The sequence below is a fragment of the Hippopotamus amphibius genome, chromosome 6 (genome assembly GCF_030028045.1).
Source record: "Hippopotamus amphibius kiboko isolate mHipAmp2 chromosome 6, mHipAmp2.hap2, whole genome shotgun sequence".
NCBI lineage: Eukaryota > Metazoa > Chordata > Mammalia > Artiodactyla > Hippopotamidae > Hippopotamus > Hippopotamus amphibius.
The window spans coordinates 23,811,637-23,838,701 of NC_080191.1; the positions used below are offsets into that span (position 1 = coordinate 23,811,637).

General features: G+C 37.9%; 1 protein-coding gene across 2 annotated transcripts in view; it reads right to left on the reverse strand.

The window, feature by feature from the left end:
* HS3ST5 (heparan sulfate-glucosamine 3-sulfotransferase 5) overlaps nt 1–27,065 on the reverse strand; it is a 163,527-nt gene that overhangs the window by 125,602 nt on the left and 10,860 nt on the right. The gene's annotated exons all lie outside the window — the stretch shown is intronic.

Here is a 27,065-nt window from a genome sequence, read left to right on the forward strand (position 1 = left end):
TGTCATCTTTTGGGTTCTTGCAATGTTTTGGCCTCAGTAATTTAGAGATTAAATATTCAAATCTTGGTGAAATGTGTATTGGATTTGAAGAACTCGTCATTCTGCTCATGCAATCTTCCAACAGTAATCTCTTGGGAATTCCTCGATCTTTCCGGAGCCTTCATCCTGGCCATACCATGATCAGAGTTAGCATTATAGAGGAAAACACGGATTCAGGGGTCATATACTTGAGTGCTAACCGTCTTTCTGTGTGACCTGAAGAACACGGTGAACTTCACAAAACATACATTTAAAAATTATTGTTGTTCAAAGTCTACCAAACCATAGATACCTCTTGATTACCCAAGGGAAATTTTGTAAGTATTATGTGGCTTAATATAGTTTCCAGTGGTCATCATATCTACGTGCTGCGCTCTTTTTCCTATATGTAATTTTGAGAATCCCTGTTCTGAGTGGACAATGACCAGAGGGTCAATACAACTCTTAGTTATTCCTTGAGATATTATAAGTATTTCTTGGAACTTTCCAGTTGGATTTCAGAATCAGAAATCATATTCTGACCTAGTAATTACAAAGATTACTTACTACAGGGGAAAAAAATGAAGCCTGTGACAGCCTCTCTTTAGTAACAATAGCCTGGTTTTCTGAACTTGTATTAAGCTTCTATTGGGGGTGGCAGTGAATCTTGTATAAAAGTACAAATACCTGGCATCACGACCTGCACCAAAACCCCAAAATGCTGTTGTAGATTTGACCATTGTAGACATGATTAAAATATCAAAAAGTCCTAGTTCAGCAGTGTGAGCATCTTGTTTTGACAAAAGTAGACCTCCTGACTTAAGAACATTCTTTCTTCAAGGAACTCAGGGAAGTCTAATTTGTGTATGTGTGTGTGTGTGTGTGTGTGTGTGTGTGTGTGTGTGTGTGAGAGAGAGAGAGAGAGAGAGAGAGAGAGAGATGCACATGCCATCTTGAATTGCAACGTTCCTCTGGAAAGGAGATATTTCTTTACATGCTTCATTAGCATAATTACATTTTAAGATACAATAGTGAGTTTTTTAATATAGTATTAAAACTATTAAAATATATGTCCACAGTAAATGCAGTCATTACTTAAAATGAGAATGTGTGCAAGTCATACATATTGCAGTATTTATAAGCATTTCTTAGAAATATTGTAACAAGTTATCACCATTAGATTTTTACATAATTACTTATGAATCTAAAATAGGAATTATTTATTTTTTAAAGAAGAGATTGATCATCCTTAAGCTATCAGGCACTAAATTTAGACAATAATGCAAAATTCAAGTAGAAAAAGTAATTCTTTTTTGCAATATTTTCTTTTATTATTGAACAAATAAAGTTTTTAGTTGTTCAGTAACACTGTGATAATTAGTTTAATTTCAGTTTCTCAAAAAGACCAAGCTATATATTTCTCTATAATTGTAGAGAAGAGTTCTAGACAAGGAACTTGGAAGTCTGAGTTCTTGCTTTGGCTCTAGCATTCAACAGCTGTGAGACTTTAGGCAAACTACTAAACCTCCTGAGTGTTCCTGACTACAAAAGGAGAGGATAAGACTAGAATGCATGAGCCCTGAAGTCCTTACAGGTCCTCCCAGTCTATAATTCCAGGTGGTTACTCATATTACTAAAGCCAATAGAATTAATCTTCATGAACAGATTAGATGGTAAAGGTTATTCCAGGTGAATGTTATTCCTCACATGGTCACCATGGCTCATCTTGTCATTATGAAATACAATGCTCCAGGTGGCCTCCTGCAGTTAATTACCCCAGCCCAACAGAAGCCACATTTGATGGTTCCTTACTCTTCTCTGAAGTTTATTACCCATAATGGTTGTTTGCCAACTACTTAGGGCAGGCATCTACCACACAAGGTGCCAACATGTCACTGTCTCACGGAAGATTTACTCGATCCCCCTGCTACACTAAGCCAGCACTCTTTTCATCTGGGTTTACACAAGATTAAATGAGAAATCAGTCGCAGCATTTAGCTACATACCTATGTACTCGTATCATATCTGTCTCCTTCCTTAGGGTGTAAACTCCAAGACAACTAAGATGAACTTACTAATTTTTTTTTGGGGGGGGGCATTATTTTTTCAAGGAAACAAACGAACATATCTTAAAGAGAGTGCTCTTGGGGCTTATTAGGGAAAACAGTAGCTCTCTGCCCACTCCAGCACCATTTTCAGCTCTTCATAAACAGCTACTTTCAATTTTTCTAGCTGAATATCTTGGCTTTTTTTTTTTTTTTTTTTTTTACCATTTTTGTAAATATCATGCTTATATTAATTTTGCTTGAATTCTTGGTTTTAGGTATTGAATATTGATTTCCCTCTTGGAAGAGAAGGCTTTATTTAGTTCTCTTTCACTTCTCCACTATTCTTATCACACAAACACTTTCTGTCATCTAGTGTCCCAACACAGCTAGGTCAACAGTGATTATTATGACCATTATTAATACATTATTATTACGTAGTGCCATTCTCAGCTGAATCACATAGTATATTATGATTGTATCCTTTTTTGCACAAATTCTTACTCCCATTGAGTTAATAATTATCCTGTTTAGTGTGTTTTCAATAGTTTATCGTTATTTCAATCCTAGCCCTTTCCTAATTGGGAAAAATCTCTCAATGCGTATAAATACACTAGGTATTCTGTCAATTTCCTTCTTTTGGAGAAGTCTCTTGGAGCCTTCTACCTGGTTCCATTCTGAACCAGTTGTTGCACAGATGTCATCTTGAAATTCCCAGCGCTTTCTCTTGGATTGTATCCTATGTTTTCTGAATCCATACATCCTATATATTTTACTTTTTTTGGTTTCTTTCTTCTTTCATGAAGTACATCCTTCAAAGGCTTTTTGAGAAAGAGTACATGTAAGTTAGAGCATTCTGAATCTTGTATATATAAAATACGATATTGTAAGGTATGTGTCTCCTCACAAATAGTCAATAGTGCCAGTTGGTATAGATTCTAGATTAGAAATAATTTTCATTCTGAATTCTTTAGGGGCTTATTATCTTCTAGCTACCCAGTATTGCTGTTGAGAGGTCTGATACTATCCTGATGCTTTTTCCAATCTGTGAACTCTGCATTTTTGCTCTGGAATTAGGTTTTTTCTTTGTCCCAAGGGTTGTAAAATTTCCTAATGAATGTAGTTTACTTTTATTCATTGTGCTGGGCACTTCATGGTATCCCAATTGAGAAACTCATATTCTTTAATTCTGAGAATATTTCTTTGATGATTTTTCACCTCCATTAACAGTTTTTCTCATATTGGGGAATTATTATTCAGAAGTAGGATACTTACACTAATTAAAAAAATCTATTTTCCATCTCTCTGTCTTTTTGCTCTATTTGCTGGGATAATGTCATAATGTTATCTTCCAAGCTTTCTATTTTGTTTTTCATTTCTACTGTTATGATATTAATTTCCAGGCATATTTTTCTTTTGCTCTCTGAATATGTCTCTTTTATATAGCACACTCTTCTGGTTCCACTGAGACAAAATCTGGTCTTATGTCTTCATATAAATTCTGTTTCCTAAAAAGTATTACTTTCTGTTTTTGGTCTGTATGTCAAATTAGATGCCTGCCTTAAATGTGTTGACCTATTGTTGTCTACTTACATTTATGATAAGGTGCTTGTGAGCGTGCAAGAAGTGGGTCAATTGTACTCTTTATACTCCAGGAAAATCTGGCCAGGCTGTTTCCCTAAGGAATCCCTGATCTCTATATCCTTTGGATTTTCATTTCTGGATTGATCAAATTCCCCAAAGACTCTTTGAACACCCTTCCTGGAGAACTCTTGATTGTCCAGTGACGAAGAAGGCTGTGAATCTCGACATTCCGTATGTAAACTCTCACTTAAAATCCATTATTTTTAATGTGATACTCTGTTCTTTCTTCTCCCTGATGTTCTCAAGTCCACTAACTCTGTTTTGCCCTCATTATGGAATAAAACATCAGTCTCCCAGCTGTATGGATGAGTGAGGGGATCTGGAGGGTGCCTAGCTGCTCTCGATCAATCTTCCTGTTATTAAGCTCATGTTTACTCCCCAAATCTAGGCATACACGGTGAGGTCATTTCTTGAGCATTTTGGGAGTCCTTTGGTGGAAACTGCATTGCCTCTAGACTTTGCCCCCTGCTGGTTTTAAGATTCAGCATTTTAGGGTTTGTTACATTGGTTTCCATGTCTACATCTGCTGTCTAGCTTAAACAATTTGTTGCTATTGTCTCTTATCCCATGTTTTTGTCCTTATAAGTGGGTGCCTTTAAAAGAATCTGTTTTCAATCATTTCATTAGGGGTTCAGAAGATAGTTAGTACAGCATAACTACCCTGCTCACCATGGCATCCTCATCAGAGGGCACAGTGCTTGGCACTTAGGGGGTCCCTAACAAGTATCTATTAACTGAGTGAAGTAATCATCACCATGTATAATTCTTCTCATCCTCATCATATAAATAAGCCTCCTCCAACTGAGCAAATTCTCTGGATTGGTCTTATGCAGATGTCTCCAAATATTCTAAGATCTTAAATATTCTTTGTCATCTTACTGTAAAACTATGTTTGGAGCTCTTTGGTCTCTTAGAACCGAGCTGCTGTAAATATATCTTTTTGAAGCTAACCTACTATCTAGACTAGAACTGGATTCCAGGCTCCAACAATGACAAAGAACTTCTCTGTGGCTGATATTGCCATCTGTCCTGTTTTCCACTTAACATGTATATTAGCTGTTTGAATAGATTCTTGGATAGTGAAGGTCACTTTATTGTTGCCCTTTGAGTATGGGGTCATCTTGAATAACCTCAAGCTGCAGCTGTGGCCAAAGAGAATATGCCTTCAACTGTTGACAAATGCTCTTGGTTCAGATTTAATGGTGGTCTAATAACATTAAATATAGAAAATATAGGACAAAGGGAAAAACCATGGACTCACAAAAGAATCCCATTGCATATATCCTGACATTTCTTTCCCCTTAAAGACAATGCCTCAAAATGTATATTCAACGTACTTGTGTTGTCCTCTCTTTTGCTCTGTCTCGCAAAGTTATTTTCAATCACAAAGTAATACTTATTATAAAATAAAACTGTACTTAAAATTGTCACGCACTCCTGCCTTATTAACATAGAATGCTATACACATGAAAATAGGCTCCTTGTTTTATTAGAGAGGTGCTTAAACAGGTAGCTTACAAACTGTATTTATTTACGTTGAAATAAATGTTGCGTTATGGGCAGAGAAAAATGACATGAAAATCAAATTCTATGAGAATTTGAGGCAAGTAGTCTCTAGGTTTTGAAAGTAAAACAATGAATCCTGGCTAAATGGAAGAGACTTTGTCTTTATATGAGTGGCAGCACCAGGCTGAGTGAGGAGAACCCTCAGCACACAGCCCTGCACCGTCTAATACCCACACACTCAGCGCCTTGCAGTGTCGAAAGCTGGGGCTTCATGGTTACTCCGGGATGTTTGTGGAGGCAACTATTTTCTGAGGAAAGCTTGGCTCTGATCACTGTGGTCCCCTGGCCCACCTCTACTCTAGGCACCAGTGACCATTCTTGACACATTCTTCCTGATTAGACTCCTTAACTGCCATGAACAAAATTTAACTCTGTTTTCATTTGGTTGATCATAAAAGCATATGTATATTGACAACACAAGCACTTAAATTTCAAGTCCTTCCAAAGGTTGTAACCTTGAACTCTGTTGGCTAATTCTTCCTTGAGGCAAAAAGTGGTCTATAATTTTCAATACCTTATAGAAACAGAGGTCTGTTCTTCAAGAGAGAAAAGTTTGTAGTACTAAATTCAAAATTAAATTTGTCATGTAATCTTTAGGCAAGAAATAACATAATGAATATTAAATAACATAATGGATATTATTTTGGACAAGGGTTTTAACTTGGAGAAATATTTTTCACAGGGTTATTTTTGTATCACCTTCAGTAAGTGGGGGATACAGTATTATAACAGTTTTCGAAGGCAGTTTTGTTGAGATCTAATGTATGCACATAGATTTCTAAATAACTTGATGACGATGATTGCAAGTACTCATATGGTACTTAGATGCCAACACAGTTCTAGGCACGTTACTTAGATGAACTCACCTGATCCTGCTAATTACCTTAAGAGACACACTTATCATTATCCCATTTTGCAGATGAGGGAATTATCTCACAGAGAGGTTAATGTCTTGCCCAGTATCACAATGTTAAGTCACAGGAACACAAGGCTAGAACCTGTCTACCTGGTGCATACCACTTTGTTTGGCCTATCTTTTTTTTTCTTCCCATATCACTTCTTTCATCCTGGATTTTTTGAAGTAGTTGTACAGTGATAAATTCAAAACTGAACTCCTGGAGCCAACTGTCTTGTAATTCTAAAGTGTCAATTAAAAAAGCAACACCCAGGAACAAGGGTGATATTTCAGTTTTAAAAATTTAGGAAACTGCCTACAGTCTGAGGGAGGGTCACAGATTATTCAACTACAGACTTCAGAATTATATAATTTGGGGAATATTGGTCCTCAGGTCATAGCTTTTACCATAGAGTTACAAAGTAAAGATAAATCATTCCAATGTCAATAAAACATATATGTTACCACAATCCCTCTTAAAGAACCTCTATCATGAACTTTTATGCCATATAACATGATTATTTTTCTCCATAGTTCTCACAGAAGGCTATTATTGTCTAAGTTGTTTTTTTCTCCTCTTTTAAAAAATTTAACTTTCTAGCAGCATGGATGTGATTTTCTTTTCTTTTTTTTCTTTTCAGTTTTATCATGCTTACATCACAGCAGTCTTTATGGAAGAGGACTAAGTGGTTAGTACCCTGTTTGCCCATTCATGGAACATATTAAATCAGTAAGCTCCCCTTAATCATTGACATGAAGGACACTGAAGATCAAAGCTACCTGCTTCCCGATTTCATCATATTTGGTGGAGGGACAAGCATAAAAAATGATGATAGTTTAATATAGTAAAGGCTAAAGGAGAAATATATATGTGAATATAAATATATATACATAGAGAGTGTGGTGTGGGTATATGTGAGTGATCGGAGCTTAGAGCAAAGAAAACTATAACTGTCTTTGGAAAAGCCAGGCAAGTCCTCATAAATGAAGTAGCAAGTCATAAGATGGACCTGATGAGAAAAGGTATTGTGGGTAAAGGGACCACCCTGTGGGACACAAAAAGTTTGGTATGTTGAGGGACTGTGATGGCTATGGTATAAATGCGTATGAAGTAGTGTCATAAGGGGGTTAAGAAGGTGGACCCTGGCATCATTCTGCCAGATTTGATCCCTGGCACTGGCCTTGGATAAGTTCTTTATTAACTTCTCTGTGCTATAATTTCCTTATTTACATAATAGGGAAAATAATAGCACCTAAACTGTAGGGTTTTTGAGCGTTAAATAAAATAGTAGTATTGTAAAGCCTTTAGTATAGTACCTGGCACGTAAGCATTCAATAAATGTTAACTATCATTATTATTACCCCAAAGAGACAACTAATTCTTAAGTAATCAATATCACTATTAAGGGTGAAATGTCCTCCACATGTGTCTTCACATTAATAGTAACTTTAGATCATGCTTATAGAGTCCTTTGGCCCAAGGTAGCCTCTTCTATAAATCAGAAGGCTATTCCTGGAAGGCAGCTTCCCAACTCAAATATTCTGACCGCTGTGGGAATAGCTTTTTTGTCTAGGCATTCTGATCTCCTAACTTATAAATTCAGTCAATGAACAGGCACAAAAAGTAAGTGCAAGACACCCATGCTGTCACTAGATACCTTACATACATATTTTAGAAGGATAAATGTTATTTTCAAGACATAAAAAGTTTATCTTTTGGGGGAAGATGAATGATATTGAGAGGAACAACTTCTCATTTAAACTTGGATAACTCAGAAATCAATCCTTTAATTTTAATTGAATTTTTTTAAACTTTAAAAAAAAAAATTTATTTATTTATTTATTTATTGTCTGCGTTGGGTCTTCGTTGCTGCACACAGGCTTTCTCTAGTTGCTGCAAGCGGGGGCTACTCTTCATTGTTGTGTGCAGGCTCCTCATTGTAGTGGCTTCTCTTGTTGTGGAGCACAGGCCCCAGGAACGTGGGCTTCAACAGTTGTGGCACATGGGCTCAATAGTTGTGGCACATGGGCTTAGTTGCTCTGTGGCATGTGGGATCTTCCCAGGGCAAGGCTCGAAACTGTGTCCCCTGCATTGGCAGGCAGATTTTTTTTTACCACTGCACCACCTAGGAAGTCCTAATTTTAATTGACTTTGACCTAGACATCTTTATCCTTCCATAGGCTAAATTTGGACATTTGAAAGGAAGAAAGACGAATAAATTCATTTTCTAAAAGCTGCCTCCTTCTAGCTGAATGCTATTAAGTGATTACAATCACTTCAATGAACACCATTGAAAGAAACAAGGAAAGTTAGCAGGACATACAGTCTTTACATTCAGATTCCATATCCTAAGCCTTCCCATGTGAGAGTTTAAGCCATTATCAAGTTCAGAGAGCCACTAAGGAATGGCTGTTTGAATGACATAGGCAGGTTAGGTAGACCTATTTCTCCAGAGCATAAATTCAGCAGGACAGAACAAATTCCACAGTTAGGAGATCTTTTCTAGTTCCCTAGACTAGGCCAATTTGTTCTTAGGAACTCCTCTGTTTGCCTCTGAGTTCAGGTGGAGGTGGTGTACACAAAGGAGTACAAAGATGTGGCCCAGTCAGTGCTTCCTAAGTGGGGCTTTTGTGAGAGAATAAGACATTATATCCTTTAAGTAACTTATCTTATTCTTTCTTTTGTATTTATTCTTTACTTTAAAATGGCACATGGAAAATGTACTGCCCAAATTCCAATGACAAAGCCTAAGAAGTAGGGAGTGACCCTTTCGAAAATCTCATCTCTTTCCAGCCTAAAACTCAAATACTAGCATCTTTCCTAGCACTTTTTAGCCAGACTGGGGCTCTACAAAGAGACACCCCAAATTTCTTGGGAGTTGAGTATTAGTCTATAAAGTAACAGTCACTGGATATGGATTTTAATCCTAAAATGTGTGTGATGACAACATGCTACTATATGAGTATTTTTTGAAGTTACTGATTGGCTTAATGGTGTTTTGAATGATACATTTTTTTTTTAGAAGGGAGTTGGTATCATTATGAAGGAGAGACTAAATTCCTGGCAAATTTGTAAGTGAAAAAGAAAGATCAAACAAGAAATGGGGAGAGGACTAATTGGAGAAAAAGTTCCTTTGAAGGGCAAAGGAGTAAAGGAGCAAAGGTTTGTTTTTTGGTGGTTGTTACCTTGAAATGACAAGATAATTTTAGCTGCAGGATGGAGACAGCACGATGCCCCAGAAATACAACCAGCTAGCCAAAACCCAACCATTTTTGGTTGAAATGAGAAGTGACCTACTCTAATTCATGGAACAATCAGGGCTAATGGAGAAAGGTAGGGGGTACGTTTAAGGGGCAATTAGCACCTTCTTTCCTACACATTAGCAGTGCTGCTATAGTAGGTGATTGGTTAAGCTGTGTGAAGAAATTTGGGATGGCTCTGTAAGTGCACAAAATTCAATGAGCAATTAAGTAAATTAAAGAAATAATTCAGCTTACTTGGGAGCATTCTATACATATTGTGGACTTTGCTTTGTAAATCATCTAGGTTTAGAAAGAAATTTAGTAGAAATTAGAGACTGATGAAAATATCTGCTACTCAGTAAAAGTTCTTGTTTAAAAGAAAGTAAATGTATGAATAAGATAATTATGGGTTGTATACCTAATTCTCATGATGACCTATGCTTGAGGACAGCCAAACAACCAGTCTATGACACATACACCCACACCCGCATTTCCCAGGAGCAGCTACCCAGATGTTTAATGCCATTAAGCAGTGAATTGGCCTTTGAAAGGATGATTTTAGAACAGTAAATATTTTACAGACTCAGAATATCACATGATTTCAAATAGATACCTAGGTGCTTCCAAGGTTAGGTAACTGTCTAGAAAGAGAACTGAGGGAATAGTGAAAGGGGCAAAAATATTAAAATCATAAAATGTTCATGCCATTATTACCAAAGTAATAAAATGGGAATACATAATGTTTATATTTTAGCCAAACATATACACAGAAACATAAAAATAGCATATCATGAAGCAAAATTAATAGGAGAAACCATCAACAAACTAAAAATTCAAGTGCAAAAGTGACTTAGGCTTTGGTGACTGGCACAAAGGATGCAGGCACAGGAGAAGGTATCAGAATAAAATAAATGTACCAACTGTTTCTGGAATTGCTCAGACCTGTATTAGGACAGCATGGCATTTTGGTCACAGGAGATACTCCATTAAAAAAAAGTTCTGTGATCAAACACATTGAGAAATGCTGCAAAACATGTTTCTCCCTTGAAATTTTATAATGTGCACAAGTCCTATAATAAAGAAATGTTTGCCTTTATTTGACACCCAGAGCTCACCACTGTATGGTCAAAGAAAAATTAAAAAGAAGAGGCTTAACCCTCCCTGTTGAAAATTAGGGAAGAGATTCCCTTGTCCCCCAACCCCTGCCTCCTTTTACCTAAGCATTTACTTCAGAAAAGTTATCACTCTAAATACTTTCTCTTGTCTTTAAAATGTATAAAAATCCATTTGAAAACTAGATAGGTCTTTTGTCAGCTTTATGACCCAGAGACCTGGGAGCCATCTTTTTGAAAAGCAAACATCAAGGAAGACGGCACCCCTCTCTCTGTCTTCTGTGGGAGGGCAGGGGCCTGACTTCAGTGGAGGCCTTGCTCCAATTTGCAAAGCTACCTCTTGTCATAAAGATACGAGGTATGTTTTTCCTCTGGATGAAACCAATAAGCTAACACAGATAGGCACCCTAATTACTACGTAAAGTTAGGATAAATCCTATGTGACAAATGGTGCTGTCAAGTCCTCTTACTTGCTGACTAGTTATTGTGTCTGTAATGGGCTGTATCTGCTTGCCTACACAAGGGAGTGCAATTTCTTTCCATCCTTGCAGTCTCTTATTAGACCATGTGTGATGCACATCACATTTAAATTTAATGCTTATTCAGTAATAAAAGTATTTTATTTTTCTACTGCTTTTATGGAGAGGATATCCGGATTGGTAGAAGGTTTTGTTTTAATTATTTTTCTCCATACGTAACTGAGCCGTCACCCCTACACTGACTTCTCCCTTTTATGAACACCAGTGAAAAATGTGCACATTTTGGGAATCACTGGTTTACAGCATTCCACTTACGGTTTAAAAAATGACTCCAAATATCTTAAGATTTCAACTACCTTAAGAATAGAATTAAGAAAAAGAGACAGAGAACTTAATTTTCTGTAGGCATCCAAGCAATCTTTCTTATCTGGGCTTCCTTGCCTGAACCACACAACACAAAGAGACAATTTCTCAACTTTTTAAAGGATGCTACATAATCCCTACCATTCTAGATACCCAGGAGAGAACCGAATTTATTACATACAAGAGATCTTTAAGGAAAGAGGGCTTAATTCTCTTACGAAACTCCAGTTGAGGAAGTCTGGCTGATCTCCACCTCCTCTCAGAGCAGAGCAATCTACATGCTGATGACTTTTCCTTAGAGTTTAGATTCATAAAGGCAATTGCTGACGCGACATTTCCATTTAAATGTCTAATAAACATCTCAACTCAATATATCTAGTACTAAATTTGATCTTTCATCACAACGCTGCTCCTCGAAATATCTCCACTATCTCAGCTGATAATTCTATTCTCCTAGTTGTCAAGAAAACAATCTTGGAGTCATTCTTGACCCCTCTGTCTCATCTATACTAAAGAGATATTATTGACTCTACCTTCTAAATATGTCTAGAACTGGCCACTCCTCACTCCCTCTATTGCTATCACCCAGGAATGAGACATCACCATCTCTTGCCTCTTTATCCCAACAGTTTTTCACTAGTCTCTCTGCTTATATATTGTTCTTTCCCATCCAATCATTCTCAGCATGGCAGCCAGACTGGTCCTTTTAACAGTTCTCTCTCTTACCTCATCCTGGCACATTCTCTCCTTGCTATCCAAACCTGCTAGGTACCTCTCACCTTAGAGTCTCTGTGATGGCTCTTCCCTCTGCCTGGAATATTCTCCCACATGGTCACATTCCTCACTTCAAGTCTTTACCCAGATGTCACCTTCTCATTGAGTCTACTTTGACCATACTACTTAAAATGGCAACCCACTCCCCAATCCTTGGTACTCCTGATCCCCCTTACTCTGCTGTTCCCCCTCCCCGATAGTATGTATTTCCCTCTAATATACTAGGTAATTTACTATTTTTTATGTTTATTGATATTTTCTGACTCTCTTCTCCCCCCTCTAAAATATAAGTACCATGAAGGTATGGATTTTGCATCCCAAGTGCCTGGAGAGATTCTGGTACACAGGAAGTAGGCAAAGCACATTTGAACAAATTAAATAAATGGAGTTTGAAACCAGTAGCAGGTGAGATTAAGATCTGATGTATGGGAAAAAATTCCAATAGGCTGGTTCTCAGGTTCATGTATAGGTTAATGATCAAGGTCACAAAATCCTCTCGTAGGCAATCATAAGCCTAGAGTACATTTTTAAACACTCTAACACAGTGAGGGGAAGCTGGTTTGGAGGCAGGGTAATGAAGCTGACTTTGGCAGATTCAGACAGCTGTATTGTTTCATAAATTATTTTAGGGAATGGAAGAAAGAAAACTTGAGGGCTATGCTTTTCTTTCAAAGTCAATCTAAGAGCAATCTACTGACTAGGAACTTCATTAACTCTCCCTAAACGAAAATGAAAACTGGGGTCATAAATCCCTACTGACAAAGTGGTATTGCAAATAATCTAAATTTTGATATTACTCTTAGGCTCAAAGGTGATAACTTCAAAGTCTTAATAAAAAACAGAAGGAAGAGTTGAGGTATGGTCGATTCTCTCATTTTGTAATCAGAACTGGTGGTTGGTTGACTAATTGAAAACTTGGCTAAGGAGGGAATTTGACAAGTAATACACACTTTATGCATTTCATTTTAACTTAAAACATGAATTATTTTTTGAAGAAGAATCAAGGCCTTTTCTTTGAGTGTAGTTCTGGTGATTGGTGTCTTATTTTCTTCCTTGCTAAGTCACACCCATATTTCATCATCTACAAATTTCAGTTTTATTTCTTTAAAGTAAAACCTTAAAGACAATTGTGAAGAATTTTGAGTGGAGACTCCTCCTGATTTATTTTTTAAGTTTAAAGTGCTATAATTCATATTTACGCGATTAGTTTTTTATGATTCTAAAAGTATATTCTGAAGTAATTTCTTGGGTAATTTTGCATTCTAGGAATAGATACATTTTATTTTTAATCTTTCTAGATTTAAATTTTTTCTTCAGTCTTTTAGAATTGTCTTATCCAAGCCCACTTTTATAGAATTTTTTTTGCAACTTACATTTATCAAGTCTTTTCAAAGAATTTGACTAAATTTTCATAGAAACTACCCTTCAATTTCACATTTATAGTCCTAAGTTTACTAAATATTCAATTATAGTGTGTAACTATATAAAATACAATTACCACAAACAGTCTGGGGGCGAACACTACTAGTTGTTGACAAGTACACAACATAACTGGTGGACACAGAAGTGCAAAGTGACCTAGAGAGTACCGCACAGGCCATATACACTCCACATGCCTTGAGCCACGTACGGGGCGTTTTGTAGAGGACATGGTGAGCGCTGGTGTTTGGTTTTGGCAAGCAATAATCAATTCTCCAATTCTCTGACACCAACTAGGTGTCCTATAATTCAATTCAATTTTGACAGTAACTACCCTGAGTTAGCACAGACACCCTCTGGCCCCCCCAGGTTAAGGGCTCAGTTTCACAAGAGTGTGTCCCCTTTAGATGCTAGTCTCAAGTTCCAGGTCCCCAGGCTGTTCACACTTCTGTGGTCCCTGGTTATAAATTCAAGGATCCCCTCACCCCAGCTTCAATATTCACTAGAACGACTCACAGAACTCAGGAAAACACTATACTCATACGTATTGGTTTATTATAAAGGATGCAACTTAGGAGCAGCTGAATGTAAGAGATGCATAGGGCAAGGTATGGTTGTGGTGATACAGAGCTTCCATGCCCTCTCTGGTTGTGCCGCCCTCCCAGCACATCACTGTGTGCACCAACCCAGAAGCTCTCTTAACCTCATTGTTTCAGAGTTTTTAATTGAAGTTTCATACAAAGGCAGAATTGATTAAATCACTGCTAACTGGTGACTGGACTTATCTCCAGCCCCTCTCCCTTCCTGGACATTGAGGGATGGGGCTGAAAGTTCTAGCCTTCTAATCATGTGGTTGTTTTTTCTAGGCTCCTCCTTCCCTCATAAGTCATCTCATTAGCAGACAATGAGACATTCCTATCAGTCAGGAAATTGCAATGGTTTTAAGAGCTTTGTGCCAAAATGGGAGTGGAGGGTGCAAAGACCAGATGTATTTTTTATTACATCACAAATGGTTAACGTATTGTAGTGAGCATATATATTTATCTGGTTGTTTCTTACATTTGTTTTGCTTTTTTCCTCCTGATGAACAAAGCAGATACTCAAAAGTTTTTAATAAAGGAGTGACTGCCTAAATGGAGCAAGCAAATTGCATTTGAGCAGTCTATAATATTGCCCAGTCATTCAAAAAGGATGGAATGAGACATTTCAGTAGAAATGAAGCTATCATAATCAACTATAATAATTCCTATGACAAAATTCTTATAACTAAATATTGGCATGTGGAAACCCTGATATCTAGAACCAGCTTGGCTACCTATTCATTATACATGCCTGGGCAAGTCACATAACCACTCTAGGTCTGAGTGTTCTCAATTGTAAAACACAGGAAAAATAATACCCTCTTTTATCACACAGCAGTATTGTGAGGGTTAAATAAAATAAGGTACTAAAGTACTTGTACATTTAAAATTTTAGTCAAGAGTAATTAAAATGTTATTAAACATGCAATATTAATAAACAAAGTCTGACTTCTGAACAGCAAAAGAATAGTAATGAAAATGTATAGGAAAAAACATTAGCTATAAAGTTTATTTAATCCTGAAAGAGGCTAAAAAGGGTGGTGTTGTATACATAGCTCAACCTGAACTTCCAACTCATAAAGTCTGAGAAGGCTGTATAGCATAAGAGCAGAAGGGACACTGTGAAGTGTATTACGCATTACATCCTCTTCAGCCCACTTTGGGTCTGGCACTGTAATCAATGGGAAATCTTCCTGTATAAAGGCTGGAGGGTACAGTATATCACATTCAACCCTTTCCAATAAGGTTATTTATTGCTATTCAATTCACATTTCCCTCAAGTTTTGGCAAGATTACAGAATTTATTCTCCTACATAGTGGCCAGCCAAGTAGATCACACCGCATATTTCCAATGTCACATATTTATCTCACCCTGCACTGGTGGCTTTCTTTCTTTCTCCCTCAGAGTATCTTAACATTCAGCTGTACAAGCTTCCCTTTTATAATTTTGCAACTTACCATTATTGTTTCCCTCCTAATATTTTCTTAATAAAAAGTGTTGAAAAAATAGAGTGAGTCAACAACAAAACCAGAGACAAGACGATAAATATTATGGATGAAACACTTGTCCTTGTAGACAAAAGGTAATGGTTGATATTAAAACAAAAATAATATTATCTCTGCCACAGGGTCTCCAAACACTTCATTAGAAATACAGAAGGACAAAGAGCTATGTTAGAGCAGCCTGGTGGGCCGCCCCTCCTCCCCCACTAAGGACAGTAATAGTGAAGATGGCTCACTCCCCCTGCGTTATGCCAAGCGTTCTGCGTCACAGTCCAAACTCCTGAGATCTGCTCAGGTTATGTTGCACTATAAGTCAGTGCTCCCACTTTTTTTTACTGACTTTTGAAGGCATCCCTTTTGGCAAGAAAAAACACCCCGCCATTCATCTGTGTCACTTGTTTCCACTTTCAAGTGGGGAAAAAACTTTGTGATAAGAATAATATACTGTATCATACTATATGATACTATTACTATACCATATGGTACTATTTTACAGTATTACTCTACTATACTGTTTGTATACTTTAGTATAATTATAATATTCTATACTGTATATGATATGCTGTACTATACTACACTATACTGTACTGTGTAGTTTCTGAAGGGAAGTTTGTACATATATCTACTTTAGCAATAAGTTGCATGAATAATCCATCTTTGAACCACAATATATAGCATGTCTCAAAGTATAGTCACTGTAACTCATAGGCCAAAAATACTGTTTACAAAAGTAGGAATAATGAAACACTTCAGGGTTAACTAAGTAGCCCATAGTAAGTGAAATCAAAAATAAAGAATAAAACTAACAGTAACATATAATAAGGAATAGCAGCAACTGCAAACTGTGACCAACTCAAAACTACCCTGCTGAAGCACTGATAACATGTTCTTTCTAAAAACTGGGGAAATTCCAGTGTTGTGTATACATTTGCAGGAGGCTCCTGAGTGCTGCCCAATGGTCAGGTTCTTGATAAATTCTGACAATCATTCACATTCAGGTCATGAGTGCCAAGCCTGAAAAAATATTAATAACTCACTATTAGTAATTAACGGCAAAAGTGCTTTTCAGCAGGGACACTGTTCGTATTTGGGGTTGGAAATTTCTTTACCACGGGCACTTGCCACTCTCCTAGACAATTATTGTCTCTCACTCCTCTGAGCACTAAATGCCAATAGCATCATTCAATCTTTGTGATCACCAAAAAGGTCAAGGCCAGATGCGTGCTGGTTGAGGGGAGGGTGGTGCTGAGGATCACACTGCTTGTAAAAACTCAAGAAAGGATTGGTGCAAGGGCCAGTCTGCCTCCCACCAGGAAGAACCCAGCGTCTCACATTGCCTCAGTGACTCCGAATCTTGACCAGTCACACTCTGAGACGAGAACAGATATGTTTCTTAGCTTTGCATTGCAGGAAAAAAACAGCTTGGCCTCCTTTACTTATTCTGTGACTCCAGATGCTAACGTCTCTGATCTTTAGCTTTCTCAGTTTTGAGAATGGAAACAATAATGCTTGCTTTAACTATTTTATACAATTTTAGGTGAAGTGCTTTGTAAGTTGTAAATCATGATGCAAAAAGATACTATTAATGTTTTCAGTTTCTAAAGATCAGAGATTGCCCTGGACTCTATGTTCAATTCTTACATATGGTGGTTACAAAGCTACACTGTAAACTCAATAAATATTCCTGGGCAATGAATGCAATGGCTCTAGCTAAAGGCAAGTAGGGAGGATAGAGTTAAAACCCACAGCGATCATAGCAACTACTGGAGTGTAAATGGCAGCCTGAGCCCGGTGACAGTGCCGGACTGTGCACAGGAGAGGCAGTGGGCTGTACAGGTTTTTAGAATCACTTCCTTATTGCCAAATTAAAATGTGTAATATTTTTTCCTATTTTCTGTATTTTTGGTGAGACCATACATCCTCCACAGTCAATTCAGTTCAATCAAGCAGTTTTATTAAACAGATGCTAAATTTTGGCACTGTTTTTGCTTTGAGAATTATTAATCATACATTTTAAATCCTCAAAAATATGCATTTCTAGTTCCCTTTTTATTACAGAAAAAAAAAAAACTTGTCTATCTTCTCTTTTATAGTCTTCTTTCAAAAACACCTTCCCTAAGTATAATTTTCAAGATAATTTTTTCCCTCTGACCCAATTTTCTCCTTTTTAAGCTTCCTCTTCCTGCATTTTCCCTTCCTGTATTCTCTTAGCTTTTCCATGGAGTATTGTCTTTCTTTTTGCCAACTCACTAAGTAGTCCTAGAATAAACAATTTGGTATTCAAATTTGGGATACTCATTTTAATAAAAAGAAAGTCATTAAGCAGAAGATGAAAATTACTTGTTCCTGTTCCAATTTTTATTTTGAAATGAATTTTTTAATAATAGGAACTGGCATGTGAGTATGAATTTAGGTTGGTTAGAAATAGAAATCACCTACGTCAATCAGTTGATGAATATAACTTCAAATATCCTGAGTGACTGATTGGAAGTCAGGAGGGGAAAGGGGAAAGCAAGAGGCGAAGCGAGAGAGGGGAGGGATGGAGAGAAAATACGAATGCATATGAATGACAGTGTGTGTGGTGGTGAGCAGAGGCATAAGGTTCAAGTTTTTTCTCCTTTTAAGGTATTGTAGAGAGACAATTCTCAAGTAATAGCATAAAGTGAACTCTCAGTGTATCTTTAAAATCCACAAGAGGCTAACCTTATCATTCTAATAGCACTTTACATCATGCCCAGGTCGTTCACAGTCTCTGAATTTTCTTTCAAAGGCCAAGGTGGAAAAATGGATATGTCATCCATGACAAATATATAAATATTGTATTGTGAATGAACCAGATGGAATAAAATGGAAAAGTTGCTAAAACGCTTAGATAAAATATTCATTACTAGTAGTAATTACAAACTGAAATTAGGAAATAAAAGTTCCATACGGGCAGAAGTGATTTTGTAGCTCCATTCATCTGTGTGCCCCTCTAGGTATATTCCACATTTTCATTGCATAATTTGAAAGCAAAAGGCTGTTGTAGTCTTGGACCTCAATAACAGGAACAAAAAAAAAATCATTAAAAAAAAATCCGTGATCACAATTCACGTCTTAAGGGATTTTAGCTTATTTTCTCCATTGTGGCAGCTGCTCTGGTTTTGGAGAAAATGATAGACAAGAAAACTATTAGCACTTCTCCAGCTTGGGCAGTAGCAATATGAACACTGACTAATATGACAGGAACTGGCTTATTTGGGGCTGCATTAAATGGCTTACTGTAAAAGTTAAACTGCTATTTCATTACATTTTCAAATGGTAAACAGCCCTCTGATGTATTGCTAAGAACATGTGCTGTGCTCCATTAAGGTTTGGGCCACTTCTGTGCAATTCTGATCGAGGTTTAGAAGGCATCAAGAACTGTGGCCTTTCAGAGTCACCAGACACCATGGTTACTGAGACCAGCCACATTTAGGTACAGTGCTCCCTCAGCGCTCGTTGATAGGTTTTTGACAACTCAGGGGCCACTTGCTACCTGCCAGGCATCTCAGTTATTGCTATAATAAAATTCCTACTTAAATTGAGCAAGGTTTACGCACCCCTTTCTTCTTATTCTGTCCTATGCCTGTACTCCATACCCCCTTGGCAACCTTCAGATATGGAAGACAGTTTTCAGTCTTCCACTCTATCCCACTATTCCTTATCTCCTCTGGCTAAACATGCTCCTCTCCTCCAGGGTCCTCCTTCCCCTGTTATAGCTCTAGGGACCCTACTCTGAACACACTTTGTCTCTGTTCCAGTTACAATGCAGCTCTGAAAATGTAATGCGATGTTTCAGGCCTGCCTGTGGGTGTGCTCAACCTAGTGTAAAAAAGGCCATCATCCTCTTTGCCCTGGAAATGTTCTTATTACAAATCAGATCTAAGGTCATTTCAGCTTTTTAGGCAATTACATTGCATCTCTAACTCATAATTAAATGAGTGCCTAGACTCTTTCACGTGTAATTCTTTCAAGTTCCTCTCAATGGAATTTTTATTTTTGGGGACTGGAGGATGGGACTTTATTTTTTTATTTTTTAAAATTTATTTATTTATTTTATGGGCTGTGTTGGGTCTCTTTTGCTGTGCGCGGGCTTTCTTTTGCTGCAGTGAGCGGGGGCTACTCTTCGTTGTGGTTCGCGGGCTCCTCATTGCCCTGGCTTCTCTTGTTGTGGAGCACAGGCTCTAGGCACGTGGGCTTCAGTAGCTGTGACTCACAGGCTCTAGAGCGCAGGCTCAATAGTTGTGGCACACGGGCTTAGTTGCTCCGTGGCATGTGGGATCTTCCTGTAGCAGGGATCGAACCTGTGTCCCCTGCATTGGCAGCCGGATTCTTAACCACTGCGCCACCTAGGAAGCCCTGGAGGGTGGGACTTTACATTTGTTTCCACATCATTTTACTTCCCCAGATTTGTTTCAGTGTTATAGCCAGTACAGATCTTTCTGAGTCTTGGTTCTAGCTTCCATGCTATGAGTTATCCCTCAGTTTCCTGCCGTCTGCAAATTTGATTTCTAGCATGCCATTGGTTCCTAGGAATCATTCTAGAAACTCTTTTAGAATAGTAAAATTATACACATGTTTTATGTGATGCTTATATAAATACTCGTTTTCCTCTCTATTAACTTTAGGATTTTTTGAGTTTAGTGAATATATTTCCTAAAATTATGCCACATTCCATTAAAATAAAGACTTCATTTACAAAGACAAGTGTTTAACTTTATATATGTCAGAAAAATGTGTTAAAAACCAGTTTTCATTAACTAATTCCCAGATTATACAGGAAGATCAAAAAATTATCTCCAATTATGACACTCTAGAGGTACAGTAAAGACTTGGCATAACAGACTAAGCTAAAAGAATCACATAGAATTCAAAATAGACTGAATTCTCAGAGGCTTTGGAATTATTGAAAGATCATGTAAGGTGATCACTAATGGCTAAAACGTAATGAATGGGAAAAAAAAAATACCCCCAAGGGACATGTGCATATTACGTGTCCCACAGTGTTTTGCAGCCTTAAAGGAAACATGATGGAAAGACATATTGTCATACTCTGCAGTGATTTGGTGAGAACTGGCAACCAAATTGCATTGTTTCAGGCATGGCTGTGGGTGTGGTCTGTAACTGCCTCTCGGTGATCTCAGATCAAAAGGGTTTGTGCTAATGGAGTCTCTGCGCGCTAACAGGTACAGGTGTTTGCTTACCAGGACTTCGCAGGAGTTAGATTGGGAGGTAAAAAGAGTCTTCCTTTCAGGAGACATGGAGCGTCTTCAAATGAGGGCAGGCTCGGCCTTCTGCAAAGTTGTAGTCACGGTCACGGTGGATACAGCATTCCAGACTCCTGATATGCGTTTGCTATGGGCACGTCCTACCACTAGGATACTCAGGAGTACACGGTGATGCTGGTGCTTGATTGCTCTCCTCCCACTTACTGTTCCAGAGCAATGACCACCCCTCTCATCGCCCCTCCTCTTGAACACAAAAGGCAGGGCACCAACACGCATACTCTACAAGTTCTGGGAGGAAAAACAAAAATGGCAGCGGAGGTTTACCATTTCCTGCTAACACGTACATTAAGTGGATCAAAAATGCTTTCACACATAGAGAACTTCCAATATTATTTACCATTTTAATAGTCTAATTAACTGATGTGTTTACTTTTGCAGTTCCATCAAAGAAATCTATTTTCTTTCTATCCAAACATTTAAAGCAGTCAACTCTAAAGATATAGCCTTGTCTTTCTAACACCCTTAACTTGCCTACTGCAGTAGGTAAATGTAGCCTTCATCCTAGCTAATGTGTCTTTACTTTAAGCCTTTCTCTCAGGTATTGATCTTCTGGCCTGCAGATTCAAGCTGTTTCTGCAGCTTCTCTTTTCTTCGTAACATTCCAAATTTGGATATTCCCTCTGTACACCTATTCCCAGATATCTCAATATAAGATACAATTCCAGTTTTAAAGTACTTAGAGTCTCCTGGGAAATAAACTCAAACATGTACAGGGCTATCTTGTTGCAGGTCAAACCCCTTGCTTGGCATTCAAAATCTTTCACAATTTTATCTCTACAACCCTCCAATCCATCTTTGTCTCCCACTCAGCCTCAGTCTATATATGGTGAACTCAAGCAAATCAAATTGCTTGCAAATCTTTTTCCATGTTTCATACACATTCCTGCCTCTCTCTTTGCCTATAAACTAAATCCCAAGTCCTTCCTTATGGGCTATGATGCTCTTCATTTTATTTATACTGTTTTTCCAGAAGGGTCCTTCCTTTTCCTGTTTTCATGTCTTTACCCACCTTATGTTCTCATCCTGGAAAGTCCCTTATTTTATGCTTGAATGACCAGTTGCCCCTTTATGAAGCTTCACCTTATCTCATCAGTTGGAAGTATGTAATTTTTTCCTACTTTGAACATCTAAATGTATTCAGTTGTGCCTTCCCTATAGGATTTATCACTTTTTAAACTCATAATTTGAAATGAATTTAGGCTTATAGAAAAGTTGCAGAGAAAAGTTTCCATTATACCCTTGAATCACAGTCTCCTAAATGTAAATATCTCACATAACCATAGCACAATTTTCAAAATGAAAGAATTAGCACTGGTATAATACTTATAACTAAACTGGAGAGTTTATTTGGATTTCACCAGTTTTTCCAGTAGTGTACTTTTTCTGGTGCAGGATCGAATTCAGGATCCCACATTGCATTGTAGTCACGCATCATTTGTCTCCTCTAAACTGTGACAATGCCTCAGCCTTTCCTTATCTTTCATGACCTTGACAATTTACCTAATAATATCATTACAGATGTACACGTATGTTTCCTCATTGTGCTACAAGTTTCTTGAAGGATTTGTCACTAAGACACGTTTTTATTCCCAATAGTGTCTAGCACATGACGGGAGCTCAATAATTAATACTTAACTACATGTCAGAAACAATTAGGAAAGATAGTAACAAAATCTACATAATTAAATACCGAGTTGTGTGCTATAGTGACTTTCAGTTGTTACAAAAGTCAGAGAGCAAGAGTGTGAAATTGTCAGACAGAAAACGCTCTTTGCAGATACTGTATCTGAGTCCATTATCTGAGCCCCCAGAGTAGGAATTATGGAAGCTCCCAGCCCATGAGCTGATCATGGCACATGGAAACCTGGTGGCAGCAGGAAGGGCAGACACAGCATCAGTCCCAGAAGCAAGCATGACTTGTCAGATCTTGCTAACAATAGACTTCATCTGTCCTGTGGCAGGGATGGGTCCTTGCACAGACCGCTGAGCTAAAATAATTACTCCCTCCCTCTCTCACACCTTGGTTTCTTCCTGTTAAGAAACTCAGGATAGAGAACTCTAGTTTTCTTGCCTGGGGCCCTGATCCCTGGCTGGTTTCGTTTCTGATTCTCCCTGCAACTGACCGACCAGTGTGTCTGGTAACGCACACCACGGTGCCAGCACTCATCGACCCCCTGATATCCAGTTGTCTGGATTTCCCCATTGCTATGACATCTTTGGCCTTATTGAAATCCCACTCCTCTTCCATGAAGCCAGGAGAAAGCTCAGCTGACTGGTCCATGCCTTTTATATGCTATCATACCCACTGGTTGTCTCCTTAGCCACGGCAGCTTCTTTTTCTCTTTCCCACCAGCACCTCCTGTTAGGTTCCAGCATATTGCAGAATTGTGCCCATTCTCCCTATGACTCAGATGTCCTTAGTTATCTCACTTTGTTTCTAATCTCAAATTTCTATGATATCCACATAAAGCTACACTTCCTCATGACTGCTGTAGAGGCAGACTCTGTGTTTTTCCTCTCCTGCTGAACTTGTTAGTGTTTGCTTGCTGAAGAATCCACCTATCTTCTGGGGCCACAGAAGCTTTGCTTTGTTTTGAATTACTGACATCTGAAAGAGGGCATTCTTTAATTTCAATTCCATACTGCAACTTTCACAAAGACTCAGAAATACCATTTGACAGGTTTGAGAGAAATTGAACTGATATCTGTTGGGTTTTAACTGGGGCACTGCTGCATAATTTTTCATTTTCTTTGGAAGGCCTTACCACAAAGAGAAAACATGCCTAGTAGGGTTCCACAGAGGTGTGTTGACATTAGGTTTAATAAAGCATGAAGAACTCATTAATAAATAATGTTCTGTTTGGTTAACAAATAAAGCTGAATGCACTGGCTAGACCATGGAGTAAATCAAATCATGCACGCAGCCATGCAACTTGTTAACCTGCAGCAGTCTCTTCACAACGTCTGGCAGAGCCCAGTGCCACAATGCACAAGTGAACCCAGCACATTACAAATGCAGGCGCCTTTGGTTATAACACAAATTGCCAATTCTTTTTCATACTCTGTGGGTTCCAAAAAGTAAACAAATCTTCACTGATGACTATCAGGAGGCAAACCAATGATACATTTTATCTTTGCTAGAAGGAAGGTTCTACTCATCAACATGTCTACACAAGAGTAGACACAGTTATACCTTCTCATCTCTTAGCCTTTGTCTCATTACCTACAGGTAGTTGACAAAAGAGAACTAGAAAATAAATTAATGTGCACAGGCAACCTAGTCTATTCAGCCAAAATGGTTACTGATGAACTTTTTAGTCTGACTCAGAAAACCTTTAGGAGTGTCCAGAAACAGAGAAAAGAATCATCCTCTCCTTTCTTAAAAACAAAATGAATGTTCAGTGCTCCTGAAGAGTCCTTTTCTAGACTCAGAACATTTCATGGTTTTAGCTGGAGAGAGAATTCATGGCGGCCCAAAGTGGGTGAAAGCTCTCGGATTGGTGGAGGGTGGGAGGGAAGCTTTGGTACTTTGGGCAGATTTCTCTTTTGGTTCTAGTGTGGTTAAGGCAGCTGACACTTCAAGGAAGCTCTTTTGATGATTAAAAGCTTACAGACAGCTGTCAAGTGTCAGTTAAGCACGACTCACTCCAGCTGCTCAACAGTCTGGAGGGACAGCACCTCTTGCCCCACACTCTTCTGACTGCCACCTACTTCATTCACTAATGGGTTTAGCTGCAAAGCCAACCACCAAGCAATAAACTGCAAACTTTCCAGACACCGTTTTGATGAACCAACTTGTTGGGTAGGTTCAATCTCAACTCAAAGCTTTGCCAACCATGCCCATATGCACAAATTTACACATCTTGCCAGACCTCTTATGTGGTTATGATGACAAAGCCATTAGGTTGCCATTTAAATCCTGTTCCAAAGCTGCAGATTTAAAGGCAATCATTATCCCGAGAACGAAAGTATTCCGTTAAACACTCTTACTTAATATTTTCATAATTCCTATATACTTATGTATATGTGCATGCCATATATATAGTTATATAATTTTTATACAGTTATATATTTATAGTTTCTTCATTTTCAAGTTAATGGAAACAATGAAAATGAAGGAACAATCAGGGTTCAAAGTGATGCATGACAAGATTTCATTTTTGAGAAAACAAGAGAGGCCATGTGGAATAATAGCAATGTGAACAGCTATAATTATTGAGCCTTACAAAGTACTTTATGTGACTCATCTCCTTTAATTTCAATAGCCCTAACATGTTGGCGATGTCATCATCTGCATTTTACATATGAGGAAATGAAGACAGTGCGTTGAAGGTGTGCAAGATCACACAGATAGTAAGCAGCAGCACGGGGGATGGGAAGTTAGGTGATAGGACTCCAGAATTCACCTTTCTGCATTGTTATTCTATACCACCCCTGTTATGTTATCAGGAAATCCAGGCGTGGATGGCTCTACCACTAAACTGGGAAAAATGGGACTTCCTTTTCTCTTCATATTAAGATAAGTTTAGGATTAGCCTAAATATGTGTTACCTTCCTGTATGATTCTAATAAACATTGTTACGTACATACAGATGGTCCCTGACTTATGATGTTTTGACTTTACGATGGTGCAAAAGCCATATGCATTCAGTAGAAACCATACTTCACATTTTGAACGTTTCTGGGGCTAGCAATATGGTGGATACTCTCTCACGACACGGGGCCGTGTCCGTGAGCTCCGGCCCTGCAACGTAGTCATGAGGGTGAACAACCAATACACTAACAACCATCCTGACCCACACAATCATTCTGCTTTTCACTCTCAGTATAGTACTCACCGTACTACTACGTGAGACATTCAACACTTTATTATAAAGTAGACTGTGTGGTAGATGATTTTTCCCAACTGTAGGCTAATGTAAACGTTCTGAGCACATTTAAGGTAGGTGAGGCTGAGCTACGATGTTTGGTAGGTTAGGTGTATTAAATGCATTTTCTACTTACAATATTTTCAACTTACAATGGGCTAATGGGGATATAACCCCATCGTAAGTTAAGATCCGTGTTTAAATTATTTTGCTTGCCATAGTGATGGTTCTCAATTGCAAGTTACAAAATAAAATTGAAAAAAATCATGTTGCTACCTGAACAACTAAGTAATTCTAGTTTCAGTGACAAATATCCTTGACATTTAGCCAAACATACATTGCTATAAAAACTTTCCTTCACAAAGTAAACAATACTTAACGCCTCAGTGTTGAAAAATTTGGTTCTTTTGGAAAGAACAAAAACTTGGTTGAAAGGCCCCTAAGCCTTTCAGTAGATATGAAATTTTGAAGGAAAGATGCTATTTCCTGATGAGCTAGGAGCAAGCTGGGATTTAGACAGTCTACTCTGAAGAAATGGGAAATGCGATGCCTTAATTAGGTCTAACACGTGGCTGTATTATTTGATCCTGGTTAAGAATCAAGCACCTAACTTTCTTACGTCAAGTCCAAATTATTAGGAAATGTACTCTGCTGTCAACACACAAATAAAATGTTTTTGTTCTTTTTTGCTTAAGCTTCTGTATGCACTGAACTTGTTTACATATGAAGTATAGAAGATAATCTATAACAGCCATGTCAATTCATACGGAAATTTCTACTGTGTAATCTGACTCCTTATGCCTCTGTGCTTTACTTGTCCAAATAGATTAAAAGCTCTTTGTGGGAAGAAACTGCATTTGGTATTTCTTTATTACTCTTTTGAAAACAATTCTACTTTCCACAGTGTGATTTATTACACAAGTCTAAACTCTAGACAAAAATGTGTAAATGCAAATACTTATTCACAATAAATGTGGTGCCCCAAGGCACTATTTCTAGCTTATAATAATTTGGGTATTATATTACACGATACTGTCTGTCAAACTATACTCCCAATCACATTACTTTTACTCTTACCAATTTACATAACGTGTGAAGAGACAGTGAAAGGCAAAGGTATGTTCAATTTTCTCAGCCCAAGAGACAAATGAAGACACTCTTGGACCTGTAGGTTTATGGAGAAGGGAAGTCTGGCTCACTAATTCCCTTGGCTATCAGAGACCAATTCATCTATGAAGTGATTAAA